The sequence below is a fragment of the Pleurodeles waltl genome, chromosome 1_2, assembly GCF_031143425.1.
Source record: "Pleurodeles waltl isolate 20211129_DDA chromosome 1_2, aPleWal1.hap1.20221129, whole genome shotgun sequence".
Classification (NCBI taxonomy): Eukaryota; Metazoa; Chordata; class Amphibia; order Caudata; family Salamandridae; genus Pleurodeles; species Pleurodeles waltl.
Genome location: NC_090437.1, coordinates 747,762,054 through 747,775,078, shown reverse-complemented (window position 1 = coordinate 747,775,078; position 13,025 = coordinate 747,762,054). Strand labels below are relative to the sequence as shown.

General features: G+C 49.5%; 1 protein-coding gene across 1 annotated transcript in view; it reads right to left on the bottom strand.

The window, feature by feature from the left end:
* The window catches only part of RXFP1 (relaxin family peptide receptor 1), a 1,416,786-nt gene that overhangs the window by 33,523 nt on the left and 1,370,238 nt on the right, over positions 1-13,025 (bottom strand). The window lies entirely within an intron of this gene.

Genomic DNA, 13,025 nt, shown 5'->3' with positions numbered 1-13,025 from the left:
TTTAAACACAGATGTCAAATGTCAGGGTATGTCTTCTGAGAAATAACTGATTATTCTTTTAACATAGGAACTGGTGTTTACATTTCTTTCTATGACCACTCAGAGGATTGTGTAAAGTGAATTTTCTGACAATTCTGCTTGAGTACAGGAAGTACAAAAGGAAAGGCTGGATATCAGTTTTTTCCTAACGCACAACATTAAAATAACTGTAAATTCACTGTACAAATCTTTCAGACATAGCAGCAGATAGGAAAGCACAAATAAAGCCAATTTTCTGTAATTCTGAAGAGTGATGCAACCAAACACTATTTAATATGATCAAAACAAATCAAGACGCTTTACTTGGTGATGTGCAAATAATAAATCTTTGCTGAAAAACTATTTCCACAAATTATTGTGTGTGCTTATAACTTTCTCAGTAAAACTGCATGCCAGCTAGAATTTTGTGCCCATTTCAGTGGAACATGAGTTTATCTGTAAATGACGGTGGGCTAGAACACAATGCTTTAGTAATAAATTTGCGACAGCGCACTCCAAAATGCACCACCAGCTACATATCAGACACTTACCACTCATCAATCATGTTGAATGGACATGGCTCATTTGCCATAGTTGTAATTTGTGTGGCACTTGGATTTTTCACAATCCCTTTGACTTCAATGTTACATTGAAGGCAGAATCCCCACTCTGAAAACAATTCTAGCACCACTTCGTGGGAGGTGTCTAAAGTTCATACATTTAAATGAGAATTTCTCTGACTTAATATATGAACATTAGGCAGAACAAGTCGGAAACAGAAAGAACCAATAGCAGCCTACTGTTTCCACCTTTTGCTACCCGCACTTCATACATAACTCGCAGAAATTCTGTCGGGTGTTGACACCTCAAACACAGAAAACAGGTGTTCGGTTCTGCGCTCAGCCAGCGCAGTTTTTCATGCCATGGCCCAAGGAGACCTTTTTACAGGTGAGAAAAAGCATTTTAATGCCCCCAGTGCTTAATTTGTCAATAAAGTGCCGGTGCCCAAAGCTCTCCTCTGAAACACGCGGCTGTTGCAATTAAATGGGCCAGCACAGAATACTGAGGCAGCGTAATCCTGAAGCAGTCTCTGGCCTCTTTAACCCATTTACAGACACTCCCTGCCCCTTCAGCTCACTCTTGCTGCTTTCTGTTGTCTCCTTTTGTAATTTTTTTTTTTTCATTTTTCTCTTCCTCAGTCTTTCCCTTATGTGTCTTTTGCTTGCAGTAAATGCTTGTGGCAGAAAAGTAATTGCTGGCCTTCAAGCACTGCTGCCACCATGCCTCCTCAGCGGCTCACCCCAGCCCACTCAACTGCCTGATTCACCTGCATGTGTGTTTTTCTCCTTAACTCTGTGGTCAGTTTGGGGTGAGCTCATTTCCCCAAGACTGACAACAGGGTTTCCATTAAAAGTATTTAGACGAGAAGGCACACGCTGGGGTTCTGCCGTCACTGTTCTGATTCTGAGCGAATGCAGGTAGAACTCTTTCACCATTAAAGCTTTTAGGTGGGGGGGGGGTCACATTTCTCCAATAACATTACTAAAGTTAATTTTAGAATTGCACTTTCTGTGCTGAAGCTGTTGTGTCGCTGCGGGTGTGCTGAATAACGACACGTATTCGGGGTGGAGATTGCACACCAGTAACTTTATTATTAGGCCTTTACTTTCCAATATCCTTTTCCTGTGTCCTGCGCTCTTTTATCTTCTACTCCTACGTCTCCATGGGTGCGCTCAAACTTGCGCGGTACCAGAGGGGGAAACACCTGTAAACCCCCTTGGCTCCACAGGGGAGTGGGCTTGCCCACTCCTACGGCAACACTACATTCCTCCCCAACGGGGAAGACAAACGAAACAAACAGTGTTCAAAATCAAACTGTCGATCATTGAAACCCCATAACCTGTGACAGTGCTGAATGGGGTGGCACTTGTGCTGTGTCACGGGTGTCGGGATCAGTCACACGCAAAGTCTGCATATTGCCGGGACGGATCTGTGTTGTACCTCAAATGGTACGGCCCGCTCCTGGACCTTCCTGACGCTGGCACCTGGTTTGGGCTCTCACCGGGCATCTCAGTCCTTGCGGATGGCTCTTGCACCTGCGCCAATGTTGGAAGGAGCCGCCTGCTCTTGTTGGCTCATCGTGGGTCCCTCAGCTGGGGACCTCCCTCCTTCGCCTGTGCTCTCCTGACTGCTCTCCTGAACAGACTGGGTCTCCTCCTGGATTGGTCCTGGTGTCAGCTACGACCGTGCTGTCCCTTCCATAGTCATGGGACGTAGAGTGAGATAGGCGTTTGAACTGTGCTACGTTGAGGGTTACCGTCTCTAAACCCCGGTGGGCTGTCACCATAGTGCCTTTCACGACGATCACTGTCCACGGTTGTGCCTCGAAAGGCAGACGGAACTTGCCTTCTGGGTGACGATCTTTGACCCGGACGGCGTCTCCCACTTGCACCTGGACCGCTCGAGCTCTCCGCCACCTGGAGGCATAGGCATTAGTGCGTGCTCTTCTCGTTGCAGACTGGTTTTGTGTTGGTGGTTGTGTTGCCCAGGAGGGGTGATGTGGAATGGCATCTGTTATTGTCCTCCCGAAGCAGAGTTGGCTGAGAGTCACACCAGTGGTAGTGTGGGGTGTGACCCTGTACTCCCGTAGAAATGCATAGATGGTGCTCTCTAAGTTCCTGGACTCCGCTGAGTCAAGGCGGACCACTTTGTTTAGTGTTTTGACGAATCTCTCTACCTCTCCATTCGCCTGTGGCCATTGGGGCGTGATTCGCCGATGTTTGGTGTTGGTGGAAGCCAGAAAGTCTGCCCACTCTCGGCTGTTGAGGGGGGGGCCATTGTCCGTGCGTACTTCACCGAAAAACCTGTGAGTGGCCATTAACTTCTCCAACTTAGGGATGACTGTATGTGAGGACGTGGACTGTATCAGCTCTTCCTCGGGGTATCGCGAGTAGTCGTCGACCACCACCACCATGTATGATCCGTTGGGTAGACTCCCGAAGTCAGCGCTCACCCTTTGCCAGGGGGCTGAGGGGCCTTCTTCAGTGATGACCGGCGCTAGGGTATCATAGGAACCACTGGCCTGGCAAACTAGGCACCCCTTGACAGCGTCCTCTACCAGCTGATCTAGTCCTGGAAACCAAACTTTCTTCCGGTGCCGGGTTTTGGATTTGACCATACCCTGGTGGGCTCCATGGGCGAGGGACACGGCTCGGACCGTCGTTTCACCAGGCGGAGTCCTCTCATTAGGCAGCCATCCTCGATTACCGAGAGCTTGTGCCTGAAGTTGAACAAGGCATGGAGTCTGGATTGGGCGTCCAGCTTGCGGAAGGTGTCTGGGTGTTGGAGTGGTCACCAGTCCCCTGACCGGGTGGCTGTTATTGCGCTCTGTAGACATTCGTCTTGGTTGGTGGCTGCTACCACTTCGCTGAGCGGCATGGGCAATGGTCTGGCTCGGTCTACCACAAACCACACGTATTCCTCCGTCTCCTGGGCTTCTGCCACTTCTTGAGGGGTGGCTAGGTGGGCATGGTGTGACAAAAAGTCAGCGGGGTTCCTCGTTCCTGGTTGGTACTCCACAGTAAAATCGAATTCTTGGAGCTGCAATATCCACTTTTCGATTCTGGGGGGAGGTTTTGAGGATGACCCCCTGAAGAGAGGCAGCAGTGGTTTGTGATCAGTCACTACTGAGAATGGCTTGCCATACAGGTACAGGTGGAAATGGCGGCACCCCCAGTGGATGGCAATGGCCTCTTGTTCGATTTGGGAGTACCTCTGCTCCGTTGGCGTGAGCGTGCAGCTGGCAAAGGCGACTTAGAGGGCCAGTGATGTCCGGCAAGTTCCTCATGAACTCACCACAATATGTGACTATGCCAAGGAAGCTTCGGACCCCTGAAACAGACGTGGGGGCTGGGGCCTCTTGAATGTCTCTGACTTTGTGTAGGTCTAGTCCCATTCCGTGTTCGGAGAACCAGTATCCGAAGAAACAGATCTCCCGCTTGAGGAAGTCACTTTTCTCGGTGAAGTGTCAGCCCCTGCTTCTGCAGTCTCCCGAACACAGCTTGCAGTCTCCTCATGTGTTCATCCAAGGTTGGGGCATGTACCAGGATGTCGTCGCTCACATTGAGGCCCCCCGGGAGCCCTTGCAGGACCCCTTTTATGGCATATTGAAAGAGTTCTGCCACACTGGAAATGCCAAAGTTGAGCCGTGTGTACCGCCAGAGGCCGGTGTACATGGAGAAGGTGGTTATCAGGCGAGAGTCAGGGTGTAGCACGATTTGATGATACCCCGATCTGAGGTCCATTTTGGAGAACCAGAGGGATCCGGCTAGTTCGCTGAGGATGTCATCTATGGTTGGAGTTAGGTGCCTTTCTCTCTTAATTGCCTGGTTCGGTATGAGCATGTCCACGCAGATGAGGAGAGCTTCTGGTTGCGTGGGTTTCCGCACCACGACAATCGGAGACACCCATGGGATAGGGCCTGAGGCTCTTTCAATGATGCCCACCCGCTCCAGGAGTTGTAACTCCCGCTCTACTTTTGGGCGCAGGTGGAACGCCTCTCTCCGATGTCTGAGGGCTACAGGGGCGACCGATTCGTCTATGTGGAGCCAGAGTGGTGGTCCTTTCAGGCAGCCAATTTTTTCCAAGAGGGAGCTGAACTCCTCCACTAGGTCCTTTAGAGCGCTAGCATGGATGCCAAATGCAAAGTGCGCTAGGTTGAGGTCTTGAGCGGTCTGGCAGCCAAGCAGAAACCCTGCACCTTCTTTGGACACATAGATTTTCGTGGCCCTGCTGGTGTCGTCGTGGGCAACTTCCGCCGTGAACACCCCAGATATTTCCAGAGGTTGGGTGTTGCAGAATGCAAAGACTTGCACTCCGTGGGTCTGAGTGGCGGCAGCGGCTTGGATAGCTTCTGATATTCATCCATGGCCATTGGGTTTATGAAGGCACCGGTGTCAACTAGTGCCGATACGGGAAGCCCTTGAATGAGAACTTGGCACGTGGTTAGCCGCCGGTTTCCGATGGTGTATATCACGTGGACTATCTGGTGGTCACCATCCATATCACTGTCCGAGTCTGGGCCCGGGGCGGTCTCAATTGCTTTGACTGTCCTCTTCGTTGTGGGGGCCGCCGTCTTAGGCGTAGAACAGCAGACTTTCCCGAAGTGGTTGGCCTTCCTGCACGCGCTGCATGTCTTTCCCCAGGCTGGGCAGGTGCACCACTTGCAGGGTCTGCCTTTTTGCCTCGCTTTGTAGCCGTCAACTTTTGCTTGCGGTGTGTTAATGGTCACTGCGTTGACTGGCTCTGCTTTGACTTGAGATGTCGGTGCTTGCTCCATGTGCGCAGCACGTGCTCTTGACAGTTCTTAGGATCGCCCGAGGGTGAGGATGTCCCTCATTAGCATGTTCGGTTGTTGCAGGATGCGCTCCCTGAGCTTCGATGACGAGCATCCTTGGATGAACTGTGCCCGGATTTCATCTTCTTCATCGGGCAGTGTGCAGGTGCTGGCTAGCTCTTTTAGCCATGCATAGAAGACATCAAACGACTCGCCAGGTGTTTGGCGGGCTTGGCGCAGTAAGAACCGTTCACAATCCGGAATTGATACAGTTCGAAGTGCGCCGTGATTGCTCCTTTCAGAGTGACATATATGTGTGGCCTTGCCTCTGTCACCGACTTGAACACTTTGTGGATGTCCGCCCCTCTGAGGTGGAGGAGGAGGGGTCTCCGTCGCTCTGCTTGGACATCCAGAGCCTCGAAGTAGGTTTCGAGGTGCTCCATCCATACCTTCCACCTCGTGGCCTGGGTGGGGGATCCTGTGACGGTGAATGGTTCCAAAGGAGGTATGCCAGCCATGGCGAGGGGTTCCGGGGGTTTGATAGTGTGCTGTGCGGTTAATGCTTGGGTTCACCGGCTTCCTCACCTCCAGAAATGGATGAATGTTGCCTCCTTCCGCACCACCTCCTTGCTTGTCTGGGAGGAAAGATCTACGTTGTGTGGCCTGGAAAAGGTTGCAGGGTGATGATCCAGGGCTGTAGACGGCTGGGCGGGGCCTGATGCAGGGCAATTTACTCGAGGTGTGGCTCAGCCGTGGTCAGGGAGTGTGCATTGTCACCTGTTTCGCCGTCCGTGGCCTTTTTGCTGCTTTGTGGTGCGGGGGGGGGATGTCTCAGGGCGTATTCGGCCTGGCCTCCGGGGATCTGTGACCGGGCTACGTTTGGGCTGTGCGTGCCTCTGTGCGCGCTGGGCTCGATCAGTGAGCGACGCAGCACAGAGCAGGAGAGGTGCCGCGTGTCGGGGGTGCAGGCACTACCTAGAGAAGGGAAGCCAACCTTCGTCGCCAAATTTTGTGTCGCTGCGGGTGTGCTGAATGACGACACGGACTCGGGGTGGAGATTGCACACCAGTAACTTTATTATTAGGCCGTTACTTTCAAAGAGCCTTTTCCTGCGTCCCGCGCCCTTTTATCTTCTAATCCTACGTCACCATCGGTGCGCTCAAACTCACGCGGTACCAGAGGGGGAAACACCTGTAAACCCCCATGGCTCCACAGGGGAGTGGGCTTGCCCACTCCTACGGCAACACTACAGAAGCCACCCACTCCACATCACCGTGCAATAAATCTGCTCTCAGGCCCCTGTGTGCAGGGCGGGCATAGGTATATAAGGCTAGGCATTCTCGAAACGATCACATCAGCGCCTCCTGTTCCTGGCACTTGGTACAAAACAAGGGGGAATTTACTTAAAAACTGTAAAAGGAGCAGTATGACTTTTCACAGGCGACCCACCAAAGATGTTGTGGGTAGAATTTCTTCCCGTCTGGGCCAACCATTGCCTGTAGAGGGAGGGTTCTCTCAGGCTAAATTAATGTGATTGTCTTACTCATGTTAATATCACAACTATTAATAATTGTTTGATCTTCCAGCACACTGTAAATTAAGCAAAGGTGTAAGCTGTGGTTTACTTCTGAGCTGCAATTGCACCATTAGAAAGAGAGGGCATCTGTGAAAATGGGATGCAGTGGCTCTCAAAACACACACATTTGTTCATAGAGATCTGTATGACAATCACACTGCAGTGATCTTTAAATAGGAAAAAGATCAGTCAGTACTCAGCATTGTACAAAAAGTTACTCTTCCATGATTTCCAGTAGCCATACCTCCCTGACATGCCTTTTTCATCCTTTGGACCATCTACCAGCCCTAGGCACTCAAAGGCACATAGAAATTCCATCCTCATCATGTGCACTAATGATACAGCGGCCAAGCTGCCATGAATTTTGTGCGGCTGACTGTTTCAGGCAGCCCTGGCCTTACGCCAAGGGTGCACCCCATAGTGAGTTATGTTCTGGCCTTTATTGGAACCTTACATTGCAGAAAAATATATTGTTTGTATCGTAAATTTCATTCCATGAATATAAGTACTTGTTTCTACTCATGATAAAGTCTCACTTAAAGTGTGACACACCGAGTTATTGAAGTGTCACATATAAGCACTCTGAAAATATGAAATACCACGTATAAGGAACATTAAAATTCTGCACATATGCTTTAGTATAGGTATATCTCCTCTCCAAGCCCACAGGACAAAAGGCCTAATCAAGAGTTTTGCAAGTGGAGGTCCACTTGCCAAAGAGAGGGTCCGCCATTATATATGGGAAAGGCTGCCTTGTTTAGGACAGTCTCTGATGTATATATTTTCCATTCAGCTGGCTAGAAAATCTGATCTGTCCCAGACAGCAGACAACGCAAACCCTAACACATTGTGAGAAATATTTCTGTGCATCAGGTAATGCGTCCATTATTTACCGTTAATGGCATTACTCCTAGTCCTACTCCCTCGCCTTCCTTAAGGACCATTGAGGCTCCTTTGCCTCACCTAGACCCCTCCCCTCTCTTTTTAAAAGAACTCCACCCACTCCTGTACAGAAACAAGCCAAAGGCAACTCGGTTGTCCTGTACCAGGAGGGAGGGAGGGAACTATAAGGAAGGTGAAGGGGTAGGACTAGGAGTAATGCCATTAACGGTAAGTAATGGACGCATTACCTCCCGTCTCTCCCTCGCCTCCCTTAAGGTCAGGACAAAAAGCAGGAAGAATCATCTCTTGTCGACCATGAAAAGCTGAATTAACCTCTGGCACAAAAGAGGGAACTGGAACCAGCAAAACCTGATCTGGAATCACTTTGCAAAAAGGAAAAGAGCAAGATAACACACCCAATTCCCCCAAATGCCTGACCAAAGCAATAGCGACCAAAAAACAAGTTTTCAACCTCAAATGTTTCAAATCAATGTCCCCCAAAGGCTTGAAAGGTGGGTCCAGCAATACATTTAACACCAACTGTAGATTCCAGCCAGGGAAAGAACGCACAGGTCTCAGAAATAAATTCAACAGACCACGAAATAATCTGGGCATCAAATGACCTTCATCTTCTAAATTACGCCAGGGACCCCGAAAAGATTGGATCGCCGCCCACTGAACACGTAGTGTAGCCACCGACAATCCCATACGCGCCCCATCCTGCAAAACCTGCATGATCACAAACCGAGAAGCAACCGTAGGGTCAATATGCTGCCACAAACACCACAAGGAAAAAACCTTCCACTGACGTCCATTGGAATGTAACATGGATTTACGTCTAGCAGCCTGCAAAGTCACAGCCAAAGGACCAGGAACCCCCAGACCAGTGAAACCCTGCTGTTCAACCTTCAAACCGGCAAGTGCAGTCTCTGCAAGGATCCCCAGGAGAGACAAGGAAACACCAGAGAAGAGGTATGGAGAGGTAGCACTCACTCCGTCCTGAAGGCCAACCGCTGAAGCAGAGGAAACCAATTCGCACAAGGCCACCGGGGAGCAATCAAAATCACCCGAGCCCCAACCTGCCAGACCCGAACAAGAAAGATTTGGATCAACTGAAAAGGGGGAAATGCATAAAGAAAACCCTGCGGCCATGGACACGTCAGACCATCCACTGCCCATGTCGGAGGAAACAGAGACTGGGAGCAGAACTTCCCCACCTTTGCATTTTCCAGAGATGGAAACAAGTCCACAACCGGACGACCCCATTTCTGCACCAGACAATGGAATAGAGACACCCGAAGGGAGAAATCCCGGGAGGAAGGAATGACTCTGCTCAATTGATCTGCCAGCACATTGTTTGTCCCCTGAATGTATGTGGAGCGAAGAGACAGACCCGAATGCTGAGCCCACAAAAAAATCACCCGAGCAACTCGATTTAGAGAGCGGGACCTGGTCCCTCCCAGCCTGTTGAAATAGGACTTGGTCACCAAGTTGTCCGTCTGGACTAACACCGCCTGCCCTTGAAAGAGCGCTTGAAAATGCACCAGAGCTAGCCGGACCGCAGACAGCTACCTCCAATTCAAGGACCTCTCCGATTTTCTCAGGGACCAAAACCCCTGAACCTGCTTCAACCCCAGCCACGCCCCCATCCTGATAGACTGGCACCGGTCATCAACACCACAGGCACCGGAGAAGACAAAGGAACCCCAATATGTGGAGGAGCAGGCACCATCCACCAACCCAACTCCCGTCAAATGAAATCCGACACAGGACTGCGAGTCCGCAGAGTGCAAGGATCCGAAGACCACCAGGATAGCAACCGATTTACCAGTTAAAGCAGATGAAACCTCGCCCAAGGAATCAAGAAGGCCACTGAAGCCAAGTGACCCTGTAGGCGTAACCACTGAAGCGCCCTGGGAGCCCGTTGAGACAGCACAGTGTTCACCTGAGCCTGAAGACCCTTCCATCTCCTGTCTGACACAGACACCAACCCCTGCAGAGTCAGAAATCGAACCCATCCTGCACAGCCACAGCAAGTTTGTCAAAGTCCTGAACCAAAGACTGCGCAGAATAAGCTGGAAAAATACCAGTCCGAAGAGTCACATTTCCAGCAGAAAAAGCCCTCTTCATACCAGAGCCCACCTTCCAGTCGGTAGCATCAGAAAGAGTACAGTCTTCCGGATTGACAGCTTTTTTACCAATCAAAGTAGCCAGCACAGAATCTAAACGCACAGAAGGAGGCAGAGCATCCTCTCCATCCAGCAAATACAATTTTTGGGGAAAACGCAGAACCTGGGCGTTGTCCACCTCTTTCCATTCCTGGAAAACCATGTCCTTTACAGGCCCCAGGAAAGTCATAGCAAATCGAGAAGGAGTCACATATTGAGGAAATAAGGTAGAATCATCCCCTGCCGGTTGAAAAGCAGGAAAACCCAAATTGTCCCGTACGTGAGCCAGAATACTCCACATCTCCTCACGAGGCACATATTTACCCCAGAAGAAGTAGAAGGACCATCCTCCTCTGAAGAAGTAGCAGCCTCCATGCAGGTGGGAGCAGCAGAGGGATGACCCGAACGGAGAGCCTCAGCCTGGAGAGCCTTGGAAACAGCCACCTCAATCATGTCTTGAACTTCTTCACGAGACATAAGAGGAGCAGCACCAGCCATATCAGTCCTGGCCACCCTAGCAGATTGCAATGGCACAGGAACCCCCCCCCCCTATCCTTGGAAGAGGAAGAAATCACTGTCCTGCATTTTGCACCCTTCTGCCCCAACATGATGGCACAAAAAAAAATGCCCAACTCCACCTTTCCCAGCTTAAAAAGGCCTAAAATGCCTTCACAGATCACCAATCAGTAAAACCCCTGAAAAATATTTAAAAACGCTGGCCCAAACGCCCGCCTTACCGCCTAGAAAGGTAGAAATCAAGCTGCCGGGCATTCAATGTGCTGCGCGATACTGTCGACCCGGAAGCACAGCCCCAGCCACAGCAGAGCCGTCTGACCGCGTCAGACGACGCTGTAGGAAACAGCAAGGCAGCCACGCACGCCTCCACCATGCTGTTGTCGAGCGAGGGAAAACGGCACCAGAGGCACCGCGACCAGCACCAATGAAGAAGACGATGCCCCCCTCAGCCACACCAAGGAGGAGAGAAAAGTCATACAAGGTTAGTAGACAAAGATAAACTGGAGTGGGCGGGGGTTTCTTTTAAAAGAGAGGGGAGGGGTCTAGGTAAGGTAAAGGAGCCTCATTGGTCCTTAAAGAAGGCGAGGGAGGGACAGGAGGTAATTCCTTTTTTATTTTTCACCCTGCGTTTTGGAAGGCTATTCCTTGAAAACAAAATAGTTTGCTAAGCAGGGCTAAAACTATACGGTGTCCACTCAACAAAACTCTTTGCCTTCAGATCAACCGCAACCCTGTTACAGCTCCTGACCCAGGGCAGAGGATTGGGGTACCCAACTACAAACTGTATTATCTTGCAGCACAACTACAGTGGCCAGGTGGCTCGCAGGCTAGAACATCTATGAGCTGGACAAGTTTGGGAAATCCAGTGGAGAGGGACACTATAGTGTTGCTGATGGGGGTGAAACTGGGCCCGATCCAGAATCCTAATCTCTTGTCTATTGACTTGTGCTGCTAGAAATGGGTGTTGCACTGAAGCAGGGGAGAACTACTGTATGTGCTGGCACTGTCCTTTCTGGGACTACCTACACTGACAGGTGGATACTACACAACACAACGAAAAAGGGATTGGCTGGAGGCGGGTGTTGACACCCTGGGAAACCTTTATAAAATGGGTACCCTCAGAAGCCTTTAAGGCATGTGATGTATAGCGGGCTGCCAGGCACACATTTCCTGGTCAAATCAAAATTGAATTCATTTTAAACCTTAAGGTAAAAAATATCTTTCTTTACAGTAACATAATATTTATTATCATTTTTATAACAAGGTTCTCCAGAAAATATTATGGCACAGTGAAAGTGAAAAAGGGGGAATTAAAAGTCTGCAAGTGCTATAGAAAGAGCATATTTACACGTGACTGATATTGATACATTTATTACCCTATTTCTGAGTGTCATAACCCAAATCAAATTAAAACCAGTCCACTAATATTTGTTGAGGTTTCAACCCCATAAAAGTTACTTAGGTAAGGGTCACCATCAGTACAGAAAAGAAAGCACCAAAAGATGTTGTGGCAATGGTTCAGCTCAATTTAATCATGTAGCGATGTGGGGGAAAATTCACAGCCACTGTATCTAGCACAATCCAATCTAACATAACATGCACTGTTTCAGCAAAGGGTGTAGTAGATTAACACAGCCCATATATCATCATCACAGGATTGGTATATCTGTAACTTCTGGGCAAACCCGTTAGAGACAAAGAATGGACAAAAATGCTACAGTGTATGTTAGAAATGGGGTCTCTGGTTGGCAGTCAGTTTGCACTCTATCCAAGCAGGGACCCTCACTCTAGTCAGGGTAGGGAGGTACACACCTAGGCTAACCCCTGCTCACCCCCTTGGTAACTTGGCAAAAGCAGTCAGGCTTATCTCAGAGGCAATGTGTAAAGTATTTGTACCAACACACACAGTAGAACAGTGAAAACACCACAAAAGTACTCCACACCAGTTTAGTAAAATAGACAATATTGATCATAATTGAACAAGACCAAAACGACAAAAATCCAACATACACAAGCAAAGATATACATTTTTAAAATAAAATAAAGAGTCTTAATCAATAGAAATTGATAGATGCATTGTTTCAGCATAAAGTAATTGGTATTAGTCAAAAATAAAGCTGCACAGGCGAGCGTGTGTCGGTAAAGCAAGCGATGCTCGCAAGTGAGGCCGTGAGTCGATTCTTTCTCTGCCGGGCAGCGGTGTGTCGATTCTTTACTCGCAGGGAAGAGATGCGTTGATTTTCATACAAACAGCCTTGGATCTGCGAGGTGATGTTGCAGGTTTTGATGCTCAGTGACGATGCCTGGAAAATCCAGACGCACAGCAGCGATGAATTAGCAATGAGCTGGCGATAGGCTGATTTTTCAGCCACGGTGCAGGCGCTGTGTCGATTTTTTTCTGTTGCTTGGCTCTGGTGCGTGGATTTTCACCTTGGGTTCACCATCTTCTTCTTTCAAGGGCCCAGGGACTTGATGTGGCACCACTTGGCAAGTCATGGGTCTCAGCAAAACAGCCCATGTTCTGGCAGAT